General features: G+C 37.7%; 1 protein-coding gene across 12 annotated transcripts in view; it reads right to left on the reverse strand.

Annotated features, from left to right (window-relative positions):
• The window catches only part of LOC5513634 (gamma-aminobutyric acid type B receptor subunit 2), a 76,738-nt gene that overhangs the window by 16,853 nt on the left and 43,657 nt on the right, over positions 1 to 16,228 (reverse strand). For 8 of the 12 annotated variants that reach the window (XM_032383180.2, XM_032383189.2, XM_032383184.2 and 5 more), the window contains one exon: positions 6,689 to 6,733. The exons of 2 other annotated variants lie outside the window; for them this stretch is intronic. The gene's annotated coding sequence lies outside the window, so the exon portion shown is untranslated. Of the gene's footprint in view, positions 1 to 4,354; positions 4,565 to 6,688; positions 6,734 to 11,708; positions 14,392 to 16,228 lie in introns of those variants that run through there. 2 more of the 12 variants (XM_032383183.2, XM_001633854.3) reach the window with 2 other exon arrangements.

The raw sequence follows: 16,228 nt of genomic DNA on the forward strand, positions 1-16,228 counted from the left end.
GGGGCTTCTAAACAAAGATAACAGAAACATCTGCAAACCTTGAGCCGAAGGCTTTTAGAGCTGCAGCTATATATTAGCCAGTGGGATAAAAAACGAGATACAGCAATCGTGTCTCCTAAATACAATTGCATGTCCAGACGCAATTACCGCTTCTTTGTACGAGAGCGCGTCTTTATTATTGGCAATGAACTAAGTAATCCCTCTTTGAATGCTCCGAGAAAAACCAATAATTCGAAGAAAAAAAGAATCGCGAAATGCGCCCTGGCAGGTGTTAAAATACGTTTTGTATAAGGCTATATTTTGCAGCGTATACGCTTATCTAAATAATTAGATTTCAAAACATGAATTCTGAGGTTATACCGATCCCCACTGAGAAGATGTTCTAGGAACGCTTAATTTTCGAGCGACTTCCCCAGGCAGGGGCTGCGATTGGTCGAAGCCTTTTAATTATTCAAGCATGGAGTTGAGCTCCTAAGGTGCATTGCGGGCAACATCCAAGATCACCCGAGCGCTCATGATTGACACAGATTCTCCTACAAGCGAAGGACGATCCTAAAGAGTAGTTTTCAATTGACTTTTTGGACGCGTGCGCGCGATCAGCTACACACGCCCCCAAAAACTAACGTAACAAAATGACATTTTGATAGAAATAGGTTTTCAGAAAAGATTGGATCATTTCCCTAACATCTAGGGGCCTTTTTATTAATGGGCTAGCAAAAACCGCTTGTATTTGGGTTTCTTTATCTTTAAATTCGCGATAGACGTCTAGCTTGTATGCGTCTGTTATTACCCGAGGAGAATGCACTTATGAATCAGTTATTTTACTAAAACATTTTCCTATTTTATATTCATTTTCGGATATAACAGTTTGTGATATGCATGATGAGGTTGATGACGAAATAGCCTATAATATTAGTTTAGTCTAGAAATAGATGATAACTTTACCCTGTAGCAAAAGCGTGGTATTCAAAGTCGTAGTACTAAATTTATATTTCGCCTAAGTAAAACATTCAAGAGGAGGAAATAACGATAGCAAAAATGATCACAAAATGAGATAAATGAGCCACGCCGGCAAACAAATAGTACGCGAAAACCTAAGGGTCACGAATGAAACAAGTCCAGCAATTGAAGATGAGTCTGAGGATAATTCCACTCAACGCCTTAACGTGACTCTTAAATTAAGATCTTCCACCTGCAAGCGGTTTCAAAGCTTTTTAATCCCTTGTAATGGATGTGGATAGCATAGCGTTCGGCACCTTGAAAAAGAAAAAGGACGTGACTGCCGCTCTGTTATGCGATAGCTCTGTATTCAGACAGCTGCATGAATGACGTTCGTCCCGAATCACGTGACTCATTTTTTTTTACAACAGAGGCAAATAAACACTGTCACGAGTAGTTGAAAAACAGCGAAAATTTGCTTATTTTTTTTCAAGCAAATGACCGTCTCGCCTACATCGGTAGCAAAGAAATACGCATGTGCAGTGCGACATGCAATTTTTAGGGGGGGGGGGGGGGGGGGGGGCGGCGCCCCATCCCCTACTACACCAATCCCCCACTTGCATCTATAGCAAATAACACATTGACATGCGCAGTACGGCAAAGTACGTGGATATATTGTTCGTCCTCTTTGGTCCTTTTTCCTTCTTTAAAGTATGGTTACATCAGAGGTGAATATGACTGGGAAAAGATGACTGCCTTGCAAATGGGGCTGACATTTAGATGTCTTTCCTTGTTTCCCTAACGTTGATAATCTAGCTTAATGCTTAAGATCCGTGTCGCTTTTTGATATCTCGAGACACGAACTGTAATAATCATAGCCATAACAAAATGAAATAAATTGCCGATAAGAATGTGTTTCGATGTAAATGCACAATATATTCTAGCAAGGTTATCTTAAACACGTAGCTTAAATGTAACAACAAGTCAGTCGCCACCTAGCTATTCCGAATACAACAAAGCTAGAAATGCAATTGAGCACGACTTTGGGTGAAATCTTTTTTTTCGAAAATTTGTGACCACAAAAAAGTGGCGGAAGAATATCATCTATGGTTAAATAAAAGAAAATCACTTTTTATGTGTCAAGAGAAATATCCCTTATCTAAAAAAAGAAGATAAACATTTTCTGCTTAGACCCGTTATAAAACATAATCATTTACCTTTTCACATGTGGGATGACAAGATCGAGACCAGTCTGCATAAAACTACTACAATATGTTAAATGCACTCCCTAGGTTATGTTTTCCTCGTGGTTTATGGCACGATGGTTTTGACATCACTTGCAAATTCAAAATCGCTGATAGCAGAGACAGGAAATTGACTGAAAATTCAAAAATTCAAAAGAGAGTTCGCCAGTGTAGAAAAAAAGTGTTCAAACAGTACACGACTTCTTGGGAGCACTAATTTGGTGTGCGATCACCTCGTGACCCGCTCAAGGTTTGAGTGTCTCAACAAGCGTCAACATTGTTGGCAAAGCCTCACTTGATTAAACACAACACAACACAACACAACACAACACAACACAACACAACACAACACAAAGTCAATGTCGCATCGTCATTTGATTTGTCACACCCTCTAGAAATGTCCTTTTATATTTAACTTGAAAAATGTAATTTCTAAGTGACGGGATATTAAACTAAAACTGGCGTCGAAACAAACCATCATTGCTTGGTACGGTAGTGAACGCACGTTTTTCCCAGCAAATAGTTCTGTGCTTTTTAATACGATTACCCCTGGTTACGCATCGAGTACCACGCTCAAATCACGATAAACCTCAATGGAGTCTGAAGGGTAGTATATCATCATTTGAATGACACCAGGTGTAGCCAGGGTAGCCCATTTTTACTTCCATAAATGGATTTCTAGCGACAATATTTCGTTGTTTTAAAAGACGTATATCACGCCATCGTACTGTAACGGTATACAGTAACTCTAGACGAGATGGTTCAATGGTGATTTGCCATAAATTATAAAAAAGACCACTGTTATCCATAAAAAAAAATCTTGGTATAGTACGTTTTGTTAATGAAAAACGTGCGTGACCTTACAAGTCACCTATACAAGCTCAATAAACCTTATATTTGTTTTCTTGGCGAAACAATACCCGAGACTCAATGTTATATCAATTGCCATATTCAAGAATGAAGTTTGAATATTTTTTCTAAAAATTGTAATCGGAACAGAAAATAGCGTGAGAAAACACTAGAAAGAAAGCAGTTCTAAGATAAGGTCACTATTATTTTTAACTACGAGTTCAAGTACAGCAGCTAGTTGAAAAGTTTGAAACATTGTTGAATGTGATAACGTTGATTTAGTATTTGAGAAAAACGATCATTACTATTTTAATTAACTGCAATATTAACAGCAAACATCATGTTTATAATGAGAAAAAAAGGCGAAAATGAAATAAACATTATATATAAATACTGTAGTTGAACGAATCCGAATGAATACTGGTGTAAATTAAAAAATATATATCAGCGTTGATATTAGAAACGAAAGAGATCGCCGACAACGTCGCAATACACTGAGTGCTCTTTATTCTTGGAACGGCCATTTGTAGATTATATAAAGAGATACCATAAAAGCCAAAGTGGATCAACTTACGTCGATAAAATACACGGCCAATTAAAATTTTTTTTTTCACTGCGTGAAGATGGCTTTAAAATCAAAGATCAAATAGCAGTTAAACGCTAATAAAAAACGACTGTATTCAGTGGATAGCACTCTGGACTTATAGCATTTAGCCCCTATCCCCCTGTTCAACATTACCCTTTTTTTTTCTTTAGATATTTTTTAGCCAGCAGGAGGGGTAGTACTACCGCGTTTGCAATATAACTCCAATTTTTACTAATTGCATTACCATGAAAACAACGTAGCCAAAATCACAACGAGAAAATGTACGATGGAATAACGATATTCATACTGGAGTTGAAGGTGGCGAAGGTTTCAATAATGCAAGGTGTATTTTGAGCGCGGGGAAGCGTGCCGGGCTTGATCGTCGTTTTATGATAATTTTAAAGCGTTTTTTCAAATCGATCACACTTGAGCGTAAGTAGACAAGCCACAGAGGCCAATGAAAAAGAAGCATTTTCCCTAACGATATAATAACAAGAAGGTTCTTCAACAAATTAATTTCCTTGTTTCAGGAAAAGGAGGAAAGGAAAGAAAGAAGGCAACTGTCAAAAATAAAACAAATGAGAAAAAGTGTATTGCGCTTTTGCGAGAGGTTCACGGAAAGTTACGGTTTTTTTAGGGAGGCACTTACGTTTTCAGCACTACATCAGCCAGTCTATTTTGCGGCGGCACCGAATTGATTGCTGTTTAGATAGCTGCCGAGTTGAACTACTCTTACCTTATTATCCTAGCTCAAAAGCTGCCGAAGGTTTGAAGCGCTCTATTCGAAGCCCTCTATTCCAAGGTAATGCTGAACAAACTGGAGTAACTAGCGGGATATTTTCTCGCTGCCGCAATGTCGTGTATGGTTGTAGACATTAGCCTGCTATAAGTGCATATAAGAGAATTGTTTATCTTTCCTCCACCTGGGTATGCGCAAATGTAGTGTAATTAATGAAATTCAACTAGAAAAACATTGACGGAATAGAATAGTCTAGATAACGTATTTTAGACAAAGGAAAGCGGTGCATTACCAGGGGCATGGGAACAGGTTTAAGAAGATGACGTCAGAGGTGAAATAGCCAATGGCGTGCGTCGAATGACATGACGTTAGTCTTTCGGTAAATAAAAACACGATGCATGACGAAGTACAGGGTGGTAGGATTACTCGATGCAAGCAGTACACGTGCGTGTGTTTGTTTAGTAATCCATTGATCGCTTTACTGGTAAACGCACCTTGTAACAAAATAGGCTCAGCTCTAACTCACTCGTATGTTGCTCACAGCTTTTATTAGCATCCCTTTGTTTCTAAAGAAGTTTTACAGAAAGCACTTAACGATGCGGTTAGCGTCTTGATAAGGCAAAGAGCCCCTAACCAATTATACAAGCGGCAAGATCTTTTTCTCTACGCCATGATTAACGCTAATAGTCTTTTGCAACAAAGTAAAGAAACGGGATTACGGGTAGGTAGTGTTGGACACCGCAAGCTCGCGGGGACTACGGACGTGCTTGATGATTTCTCCTCGGCAAGGGAGGCTAGACAAGAGTTTAAGACCATTTGGCGGTTATTCGATATAAAATCCAGCACTTGAAATAAAACAGGCGTGTCTCTTTTGTTAACCGTGGTATACCTTTTCAGTAAATCTCGTGAATCAAGGCTGCCATTACTTCAACTAGTGTGATGACTGAAAGACCCTTTGTCAACCGAGTAGCGAAATGGTGAAAATAAAAATATATTTTTGTACATACTGAGGCTTGTTATCGACTAAATCTCTTAATTGAATGCAAATTGGCGAAGGTTTGGAATCCTCCTGAGGCCATATACAGTACAGTACTAGACTAATCAATATAATTTCTTTGAATATTCTGTTATTTTATTGAAACAAACAGAATCGAAAACAATGCAGGGCTATAATAAAAATAAATGAGAATAAAAACTCAAAAGGCAAGAACTCAAAAACTCAAGAAATATAGAATATGTAGTCAATAATAATGATACAAAAATCTAGTAGACGGTGTCAAAAATGGCGATAAACAGTAGATGACAAATGCTACATGATATTTGCTTATTAAAAAGCTTTCAACTTGCATGGATCTTTGTGCTCGTCAGAAAATGTTTTATATTAAGGCAAGGGTCAGACTACACTAAAATAAAAAGGTAACCTGAGAATGCAAGATTAAGAAACCATTAAAAAAAGAAGAATTTGTAGTATTAAAGCTTACGGCCCAGACAAATAAATCAAAATAATGTTTCAATTTTGCTTATACGATGTTTTAATAAGTTATTAACTGTAATTATAGATGATTATTGTGCTAGGTAATTTTTTTGTGCCAAATTCAAACGCAGAAAAAAAATCTAGTTTACTCAACAGTTTCTGGAAGAAGAAAAAAAACAGGCAAAAGTAACTATATAATTCTTGTTTGAATTTTGGCTCAAGATGAAATAAAAAGACCCGTCTCGAAAATTGTCCCTAATTAACCAAATCAAACAAATCAATACAAACAAAGCCGTATATACTCATTACATTTGAGTTAGAATTATAGAACTTTGGATACATAAAAAAATCCTTAAAAACAAGACCAAATTGAAAATGAAGGGATAATATTTTGATTCCGGACATTTTGTTATTATTTTGGGCTGTTTTGCTTACTGTAGGCTAAGCTAACAACCTCTGAGATTTGTACGTTTAGAATATCTGAGATTGTCTTCTGTTATGCCTGTAGGGCGGATTGCAGCTGTTAGGAGAATGACGACTTGAATCAAACGCGTCCGAATTGAACTCAGGAAGACAAAAATCGTACTGTACACATTTATCATCAATTTAATCCACGAAAAGGAATTTTACCTTTTTTTATAATTTTAATTATTGACAGTACAGTCGCTTCATGGTAATCAAACAATCGAGCAATAAAATTTCCATATTGTGATTTTCAGAGGTTTCACTTAAGCAATATGTTTTTCATTCGGCCAGTGGCTGCGTACTTTCGTTTCAGGACTGAACTCTGGAGCATGGCAGATCGCCATAGACACTTCAACATCAATCAGTAAACACAATACACCAAGGGGACTTACCAAAGTCAGCTCGATTCTTCTCTTAGCTTCAGTGCTGTCTAATCCCTGTAATGAAATAGGGATTTGTTTTATATAGCGACCAGAACGACAAAAATATGTATTACACAGCCGACAGTTGAGATTTGATTGCACGGAGTTTGTCGCTTCCGGCCTTAGAGCAACACGGTATATAGATGATGTTTAATGGGCTTAGAGCTAAATTGCTTAACAACAATGGGTTATATTATTTGCAAGTACGAGGTAAGAATAAGAAGTCTACGAGAGAGGTCGTCAATGACGGAAATGACTAAGAAGGGACAAAGACCTTATCTATTGTTGTATAAAAACATTGACAAACTAAAGGCGCCTACAATTTACTTTAAGAGATAAATAACAAGGTTTCTAATATATTTTTTGTTAAAGCTATCGATTTTTTTGTGTTGGTTTTAAAGGATGAAATGAGATGAGTTGTTCTTTCTGACTTTTGTCAACAAGTAAAATGAGTATAATCGTCTAGAAGGGCCACACCGTACGTAAGAGGTGAAATTGGCGGGAAATTGGTCACGTTCGCGCGCGGTGCCTCATCTCGCCAGTTTCCAGGCCTGCTCGGTTGCTGAAAACGTTTAGCGAGCGCGATTTGAGATTAGAAACCATATTGGCTTAAAAAGAAAGACAAAAAATCTTTTGGGCTCGAATTAGTAAGGGAAATACCTTTTTTCAGCCGGGGCATCGCGAGAGTCATATTATCGTATAGGCAGTTGATCAGATTGTAAGCCTGCTGCGTTATTTATAACAGAAACAAAATGTACACATATTTTTGTCGTTTCCGCCATATGGCTGGAAGCTGTTCATTCAGTTGCCGTCAGTTAAATGTGCCGTAGCAGTCAACACTGACCCTCATTGGTTAAATATGCTCGAATACATCTTATAACCCATCAAAACAGGTCCGTTTTAGCGAGTCGGTCAGAAAATAAGGCACCAAGAAAGCCTAAATAGGGATTCTGACGTTAGAAAGGCATTTTAACAATGTAAATTGTCTCAGTAATATTACGCGTAATTGAAATATGCAACTAATATGCCTAAAGTTCGCAAAGCAATGCTGTTTGTACCGTGTTTTGAAGAAAAAACATTACCATTATTGACTTTTACGCAATCAACTTTAAACTCGAGATTGCGCAAATGCCTAACCTACTGGCGACATGCAATATTACTCATTTAACCCTTCCTTTATTTTGCTAGCAATTAAAAGGTTTCCCGATAAAAAGGTGCAGTTTGTTATAGATGAAAAAAAAAAGCTGTTTATCATGTGAAAACACATGACATGAAAAGATAAACAGGACTATATAGGGGTATACCAATTCTACACATGATACATTGCTTCGACATCCATTTTGAAAAAAAAACTTTTATCTTGCATAAAAAGAGAAGTTGCAAAGCCGATTATTCTGAGAAGTTTTCCAGGAAACGACAGAATACTGCAATATTTTATGAAAGGATGAGGTGAGTATACAATGCTACAAGAAAATAATGAGGCTCGACAAAACATCTTGACGCAATAAGACGGTGTTATTATCCTACAAAGCTTGCTGATTGATACAAAAATTGAATAAACATGGAGGATCGATGGCCATATGGCAACCTGATTACACACTCTGCTACCTTCTTTTTTTTTTTATAAGAACCGTTTTTATTAGAACCTTCTGCCTGAGATTTCGCCAAATTCTAAGAACATGCTAAGAGCAGTCGAGGTTGAGGTTGCAGAAAAATATTTTATTTTATTTTATAAGTGATGCGCCCTAAGTTGAAGAATCAAACTTTGTTATATACTACTGCTATTATTGTTTTTATTATTATTTGTGTCATTCTGTTTTTAATACTTAGCTGTAGGTGGTGTGTATGCTTTCAGGTCACTGAAATTTAAGAACATCTATAAGAACGTTTTTAACTAAAATGCTCCACAAAGAACGGCCCAGTCGACGTACTTATAAAAAAAAGAAGAGTGTATTGCTATTCGGGCACTAATTCTTACCCTTCCTTAGATCTAGGCCTCACTTAACACTCCTTTTTTATAATCACATCTTACCCTTAATGATATCCAGATAAGGTATGGCCTATAATCGCAGTGAAATGAACTTGCCACGGTATTTCGTTACAGTTTGCTTTATGTGCAGATGCTATCACCTCAGAGGTAGAAGAATGCAGCTCCGGTAATTACAAACAAAAGACAACCGGGCGGCCAGTATTATACTTCAAGGCATCAATAGTAGGCCCCGAGCCAATAAAGTTATAAACATGTAATAAATCTTTATCAATTTTTCTTCTAAAGTAATAAAAAAGGCGAACTTAGCATATCAATACATTTCAAAAAGAAAAAGTGATAACAAATAAATGTTTACAAAATGTTTGTGAAGGAAGATTCTTTGAATGAATATAAAACATTTTATTTTCGGGAGAGCACAGCTCCTAGACCTCCATGTTAATGAAGGCGCCCTGACGAAATATTGAACATAACTCCTAGAACCCCTGCATATTGAAACGCAAGATATTGACCTCCATCAAAAGCGCCGCCTTGTCGGGAGAATATCACACAAATCATCTGAGTGATTTTTGCTTTGGTCATGGTTTATTTTTGCCATGGGCCTGAATTGATATACTTATCTCTAAACTTCACCTTGGCGAGAATTCAGGGGTGTAGCTTACGGTGTCGCCAAGTGCCGTAAAGAGAAAACAAACATTGTTGACACAATGAAAAAGGCGGAATATTTCAGACTTTGTAAATATCACCCAGACTTGAATAAATAGGCACTTAAAAAGAACTCCCTAGAGGAAAGCTAACTCACGATTCATTAATCATGGCCTTTTGAGACTTTTTGCAGTTTTTATATTCTAAGGCGGAGTTCTTAGTCACCTGTGCGTATCTACGTTTGACGTAACTGAATTATCTTCGCCTTTAAATAAGACTGTTTATTCGAAACAAATGGGAAACAAGGATAAAGCTAGATTTAGCAATAAATGAGCACGTCTGCCACCACATGATGTAGTCATGTGACCAAGCCTCCACAATATTCGCACGATAACTACTGATATGAAATCACGCGCTGGAAATCCCCTCGGTTGGTAACGAATCCCCAAAGCAGAGATAATCAATACCTTAAATATCAGTAATTGCTCATAATTTTTAGAAAACAATGATTTCAAATCATTTTATCCGTTTGGTTTGTGAGTTTTACTCAAATTTCTTTCATATATAATACTTTTGTATGAAGACGGATATCTCAGGGTACAGGTAAGATTTTTTTCCAAAGTCTCCTTTGCAAACGTGTGCGTTTGTCAATCGCGTTTCAATCCACCCCAACCGCTCCCCCCCCATCCCCCCCACCTCCACGAATGTAAGAAGTTATAATAAAACCTTATGTGCGTACGCATACTGGTAAATAGCCTACTGTAACGCCGCTGAGATCTGACAACTCATTTTTTTTTCGTTAATGGGTTAATGGAAACTCTACTCGATAAATCACGTTTCAAATCCAAGGATACTCAGAGCATTTTTTACTCTCTTTCATCCTTTGGTAATTTAATATCGTACTTTAGTAATTCCCTCTTGACCGCCTGGTTCAGCCTGACAGTTTTTGAGGGTAATGGCTAAACGTAAATTAAAAGGTCGCGCTGCTGACAAATAGTGTAAAGGCGAATAACAACCGATCTTGGCTCGTGCTTAAGCATCATCAAACATCATGTTATCACAAAATCGTAGCGTCTGCACTAAAGAGTGCTATTCCAACAGCTTCCGTGATTTTCTTACTTCCGCTCTGCTAAAATAAACGGCATACCAAACTTCGCAGCGCAGACGCGAAATATATTTGATCTGATTTCTTACCCACGCTGGAACTAATAATAGATGAAGTAGAACTAATTTGTCTACAATTCAATAAAAAGTACCTAGATTCTCAGCTGTTGTAGTGTATGGGGAGGGTAGATTTTCGTGTTTCTTTGGTCAATCTGCTACATCCCTTCCGTGGTTTTCCCTCCGTCGTACCATTTACGCGGTTATATTTTTAATTTTCATCTTCAAAACGTGGTAAATCTTTAGGTCGAACCCATTTATGACTATGATAAAACATGGTTTGTGGGAGGTTTGTGAAAACCGCTAAACGATGAAACACAGAAATTGTGGGTAGCAAACAAACTCCTTTTTCAACAAGAAGGATTGCATGTATTTTTTCACTAACTTTTAAGTCACGCCTCTACGAAAATCATGTGTTCCCTAAGTGCGTATTTAATCACAAAATGAATCAGTTTTGGCAACACAAATTCATTAAGAATGTAACAGGTTTTAAAGGAAGATATCAAATCTATACGAGTTGCGAAATTGGTAAAGACCTTTATATTGGGAGAATTTTGTTAGGGCTAGTCATTTTTGCCCTGAGGTTTATATTTTTACTCATTGTCGGTTTAATGGCTTTTAGGCAATGGATATTTTCCAAATGTTTTGCTTCATTTCGACAAAACGATATTTAATTGCCACCAACAGCAGAGAAACGCTTGTCCAACACGAAACGAATCCTATGAAAACGCAGTAGCAAAAAAGCAGTAACACAACCTTGTGTTGCATGCATAACTTTTACAGTGTGAATAAAAAAACATTTTACTTCACATCAAGCGTAATATAGATAGTCTTGTTCAAAGATACCGCCCCTAGAGAGCTTAACGCAGCATCGAGGGTTTTGCCTCTTTGGCGATCATTATTGGTTTTCTTTTGCGTTCTTAGTATTTTGTTTTGCGTTATTAACATCGACATATACGAGGTTAAATAACACTCCATCTCCTATTTGACCCGTTGTTGGATAGGCTTATTTATAAGAGACCCCAAAGTGTAACATAAATACAACAACCTACAATGCGACGTACAAACAACAAATCTCCACCTCCATCTCCTATTTGACCCGCTGTTGGATAGGCTTATTTATAAGAGACGCCAAAGCGTTACATAAATACAACAAACTACAATGCGACGTACAAACAACACGAAAGGTAAACTTACAGAGTATGCAGCGCTATTCCGTTAAGTCTTGGTGTGAAAAAAAAAAAAAACGGCTAAAAGAAACCGTCACACGTTCCCTTGTTAGCTCAGATCAATAACACTTTCGCGTTCCGTGATGAATTCGGTGCTTTCCAATAAACGTGCATCACTAATTCAATATATCCTTTCACCCAGCAGTATAGCACCACCTGTAATCTTTCAATTATTGATCAACGCGCTATTTCTAGCGGGCCGAATTACAGCCTATGAATATCCGTGTGGTTCAAGAGCTATAGAGAAGAGCGTATATATGATGCGCACTGCCCTTACGCCTCTGTTGCCCCCGAGATGAGGTTTCTCTCGCGTCTAGACACGATGGGCTAGTGCGCGGAGGACGGAAGGAACAGCTCAGTGTCATTACACCGCTGACAGTTTGTTGTCAGCGACCGCCAGCTATTGGACTTTGAGGAAAGTAATAATGTGTCGTATGAGATGAGTATGAGGCTCAAATCAGATGAAAATATACTTTGATTACTAAGCAGAAAGGTAGAACCAGACTGATGATAGATTTGTCATTTCTTCGAGTTCTTGGGAGTCATTAGAGGCAATATCAATATCTAATTGGTAGTAGTAATATCAGGCGAGCACCAAAAGTAATTTCGAATTTCTTATCTTTTGGAACATTCCCTCAACAGAGATGAAAAACGAAAAACAAATGAGTTAGCGCGATGACAATAGAAACCATTACTGTTTTGAAAAAAATAAATACTCATTCAATTTCGAGAAGTATGCCAATCCTTAATTCCTACAAGTAAACAACGCAATTTGCTTAATGATATAAGCATGTGAGAATCGCACGATTCCAAGTGTTCGCGCTTACCTTCAGTTACATAAAGGGGATCTTTCGCTCTCGCCTATCGAGTTGTCAAAGGGGATTTTTAATACGCACTTTATCTAGCACCCCGTTTCAGCTGATAATCATACTATGCACTTTGTGTGTGTTTTTTTTTTCAGGCTGAGTCTAACAGGAGAGGGCGCATCTTGCGAAACCGATGTACCCACTTAACTACTTCAGTTTGCATAAGAGTTTTTAGAATGTTTTTTTTCTTTCGAGCTTTCAAACACAAGGATGACTACTTTGGTTTTTTTCTAAACATGTTGTCGCTTTCCAAAAGTAAAAGCGGATGGCATTAAAAAGGAGATGAAATTATCCTAAAAGCACCTACCTTTAAGTGTTTTATTTTTAAAAGGGCACTTGGCCTTAATACTAATGTCAAGGGTGTCGATAATCAAATAGTCCTTTACGGGAGAAATAAGCTAGTGGAAATAAATTGACTACACCTTGCGGGCAAATACAGTTATCGCACGCAAACTTGATATCTAGAATCTGTGACGGCGCATTTCAAGCTGGAAGCTTAAAGAATCTTAAAGAATCTTACATATTTTATTCAAGGAGCCTACAACTAAAACAATATTCAGAGCGCTGATAATTTAAAATTATTCATATTAAATATAATTTACGAGACAAATAGGCCTTTTGTTACTGTCTATGTGTTACAAACTAAAAAGTATATGTAAAGAAGCGACGGATGTGACGAATAAGGCTGACACGGAACACTCGCACTTCCGGTGTGCAAAAAATAGATTCCGGTCAAAGGTGAATCAATTACGTCATAACCATGACATCAGCCTCGGGCAAAGGATGGGAACCCTTTGGTGATATCCCACACTTCCTTAGGCGACGGTTTAAGAGCTTCGTGGGTGGGGGGTCAGCATTTTAACGCCCGAATGACTTCCGAGAACAATTACAAAATTTTTATTTGGCTTTGTATGCAGCTAATACCGATAAGTCGAGCCCTCGAACACTGGAATATCCTTCCTTACAGATCGTTACCCTCGATAATTCGAACGGGTGCTTACTTAGCCTTCCTCGCAGGCGTTTTTAGGCTTTGCTCACTAGGGGAAGCGTGCTAGTGCTTACTGGAAGTTCTTAGATATTTTCAAGATGTGTAAGAAATTTAAATACATATTTACTCTCAATAACTCGAAATCCTAATGTTTCGAGTTATATTTGATTAATTTTGCTTTTGCGTGAAGTTTTTTATGTGAGCACAACCCGATACCAGCGTCTCGGAAAGGTTTAAGTTAAAGAGTTGTAGTAAGCAACACCTTTGTTACCTTTTGTATTAAAAAAAAATGGAAGGCAAATTATTTAATGACCACTACTAGTGAACGCTTTTTGTATTTTCCATACTTAATCGAAAATACTACAACAGCTTCCCCCAATAAGCGAATTACCATACCATGGTACTTGGTCACAATGAAAAAAAATATGGCGGCTGATAGGGACTTTTGAACTGTTGTTCTCTCAGTTTTTTTACGAACGCTTCTACTAAGTCATGGTAAAAGTGTTTTGACTTTCAAAGCCGGTGCCGTAGGTTATGAAAATGGTATAACTATGCGGAAACGTTTTGATCATTACGTGGGTACCCTGTGTGTCGCCCGCTTGTCTCTCCATGTCGTCCGCACAATTTGCACTTCAATCCAAAAAGCATCTTCTCAGAGAAATAATTACACGAGAATACTGTCTCTTTCCACCAAATTCTTCATAAAATCGCGGCCGTTACAGTTAAAGGGGGAGCGTCATGGTACTGCGCATGTCTGGAGTCAGTGTTTATTGTAGGCTTTTAATTGTCTACAAACAGTTGAACTTTAAGCTGTCAATGCCCTTATAAAATAATATGCAATATTTTATTTAAAACTACGTTTATTGACAGTTTGTGGTCATTTTCCTTTAAATTTAGGTCTCCCACATGTATCAAAGGCTCATAAGTCAACATGAGAATTTGACTGAAATTCATTGTGTCCGGGCCAAAGAGCTATTGCAAAGCTTTTACCATGACACTGCCCCTTTAACGTTTAAAAACTTGAGGAATGATCTAATAATACATTGTGAAAAACAACATGTGTCCATCTATTCGTGTTAAACCAGATTATTGAGTATAAGATACCCAAAACTGGTAGAGGTAGCAACGTATTTCAAATTCTGGGCCGAAGTTACATGTTCTAAGTGCGCTTGTTTTTACGCTAGTGACAATGGGACCAAGGCAATATTGCATGTACTGCTGGATCGCTCAATGTACCGCAAGGATATCTATTATATAATAACTTTACATTTGTCAATAAGCTATTACGCCGCAAAATGTAAAAACTTACGCAAAATGTAATCTTAACGCGAAATGTGATAATAAATCTTTTCATTTTGCTTTAAATATTTTTTTACATTTTGCTGTGAAAAGTTATTACATTTTGCGGCGTAACATAAGCTCTAGTGTGTTTTCTCCCGAAGTACGTGCAAGTTTTCTTTTCGAGATACTATTGGGATGTAGCGCACAAGGATATAGAAGGAGGCTTGCTGCATTACAGTGGATCGCTTGCTGCTTTACAGTGGATTGCTTGCTGCTTTACAGTGGATCGCTTGCTGCATTACAGTGGATCGCTTGCTGCTTTACAGTGGATCGCTTGCTGCATTACAGTGGATCGCTTGCTGCTTTACAGTGGATCGCTTGCTGCATTACAGTGGATCGCTTGCTGCTTTACAGTGGATCGCTTGCTGCTTTACAGTGGATCGCTTGCTGCATTACAGTGGATCGCTTGCTGCATTACAGTGGATCGTTCGCTGCTTTACAGTGGATCGCTTGCTGCATTACAGTGAATCGCTTGCTGCTTTACAGTGGATCGCTTGCTGCTTTACAGTGGATCGCTAATGCTGAGACAACAACCCTATTAAAAATATTTGAAATGTTCGTAATCGTCTGTGTTACCTACATTATAAACATTTGCGCAAACTAGAGGCCAATAAAGAAGAGTAAGCAAAATAAAATGTCTTCACTTATACACAGTGTTGTTGTTGGCTAAAAAGTATCTTAAAAGGAGAAAGATATTTGAAAAAAAATAAAGTGGGAGTCAAAAAGACCCGTAGAACACAAGCCTAATAAAATGAATCTATACCATGTCGTCACCTATACACGTAGAGGTAAGATACGTGTGTCTTAAAGATATTTGAACAAATAATAGGGGCCAAAAAGACTCGTAGAATAAGCAAACTGGCTACAATCCGAAGAAGAGATCCCGCCAAAATGGCCATTAGGCACTACGTGTTTGCCTTCATTGCTTGTCATTAAGAGAACAAAAAGTTTTTTATTGACGTCATTTCCCAAATTGAGTCCATTAAAGAAATGGAAAATTAATAAAATGGGACTCAGTGTGGGGCCTTTGACCTCCATTGATACATCTAATTAAATATAAACACCTATGAATACTATAAACGCGACATGAAACATTTTTTGTGGTATGAAAGTGAAATTCAATCTACCAAACAGTACGTTTGTAAGGCAGGAGTAATGCCATCCATCTGGAAATGAATCAAAATAAGACATTTCGAAACCTTGTATTGTTTACATTACAAAGATAGTCTCGGCTAATAGCGCTATTATACGGAAAAAGCCGATTCGATATAATGTTTAGTTTGGTTTATCTAA

This window comes from Nematostella vectensis, chromosome 3 (assembly GCF_932526225.1).
Source record: "Nematostella vectensis chromosome 3, jaNemVect1.1, whole genome shotgun sequence".
NCBI lineage: Eukaryota > Metazoa > Cnidaria > Anthozoa > Actiniaria > Edwardsiidae > Nematostella > Nematostella vectensis.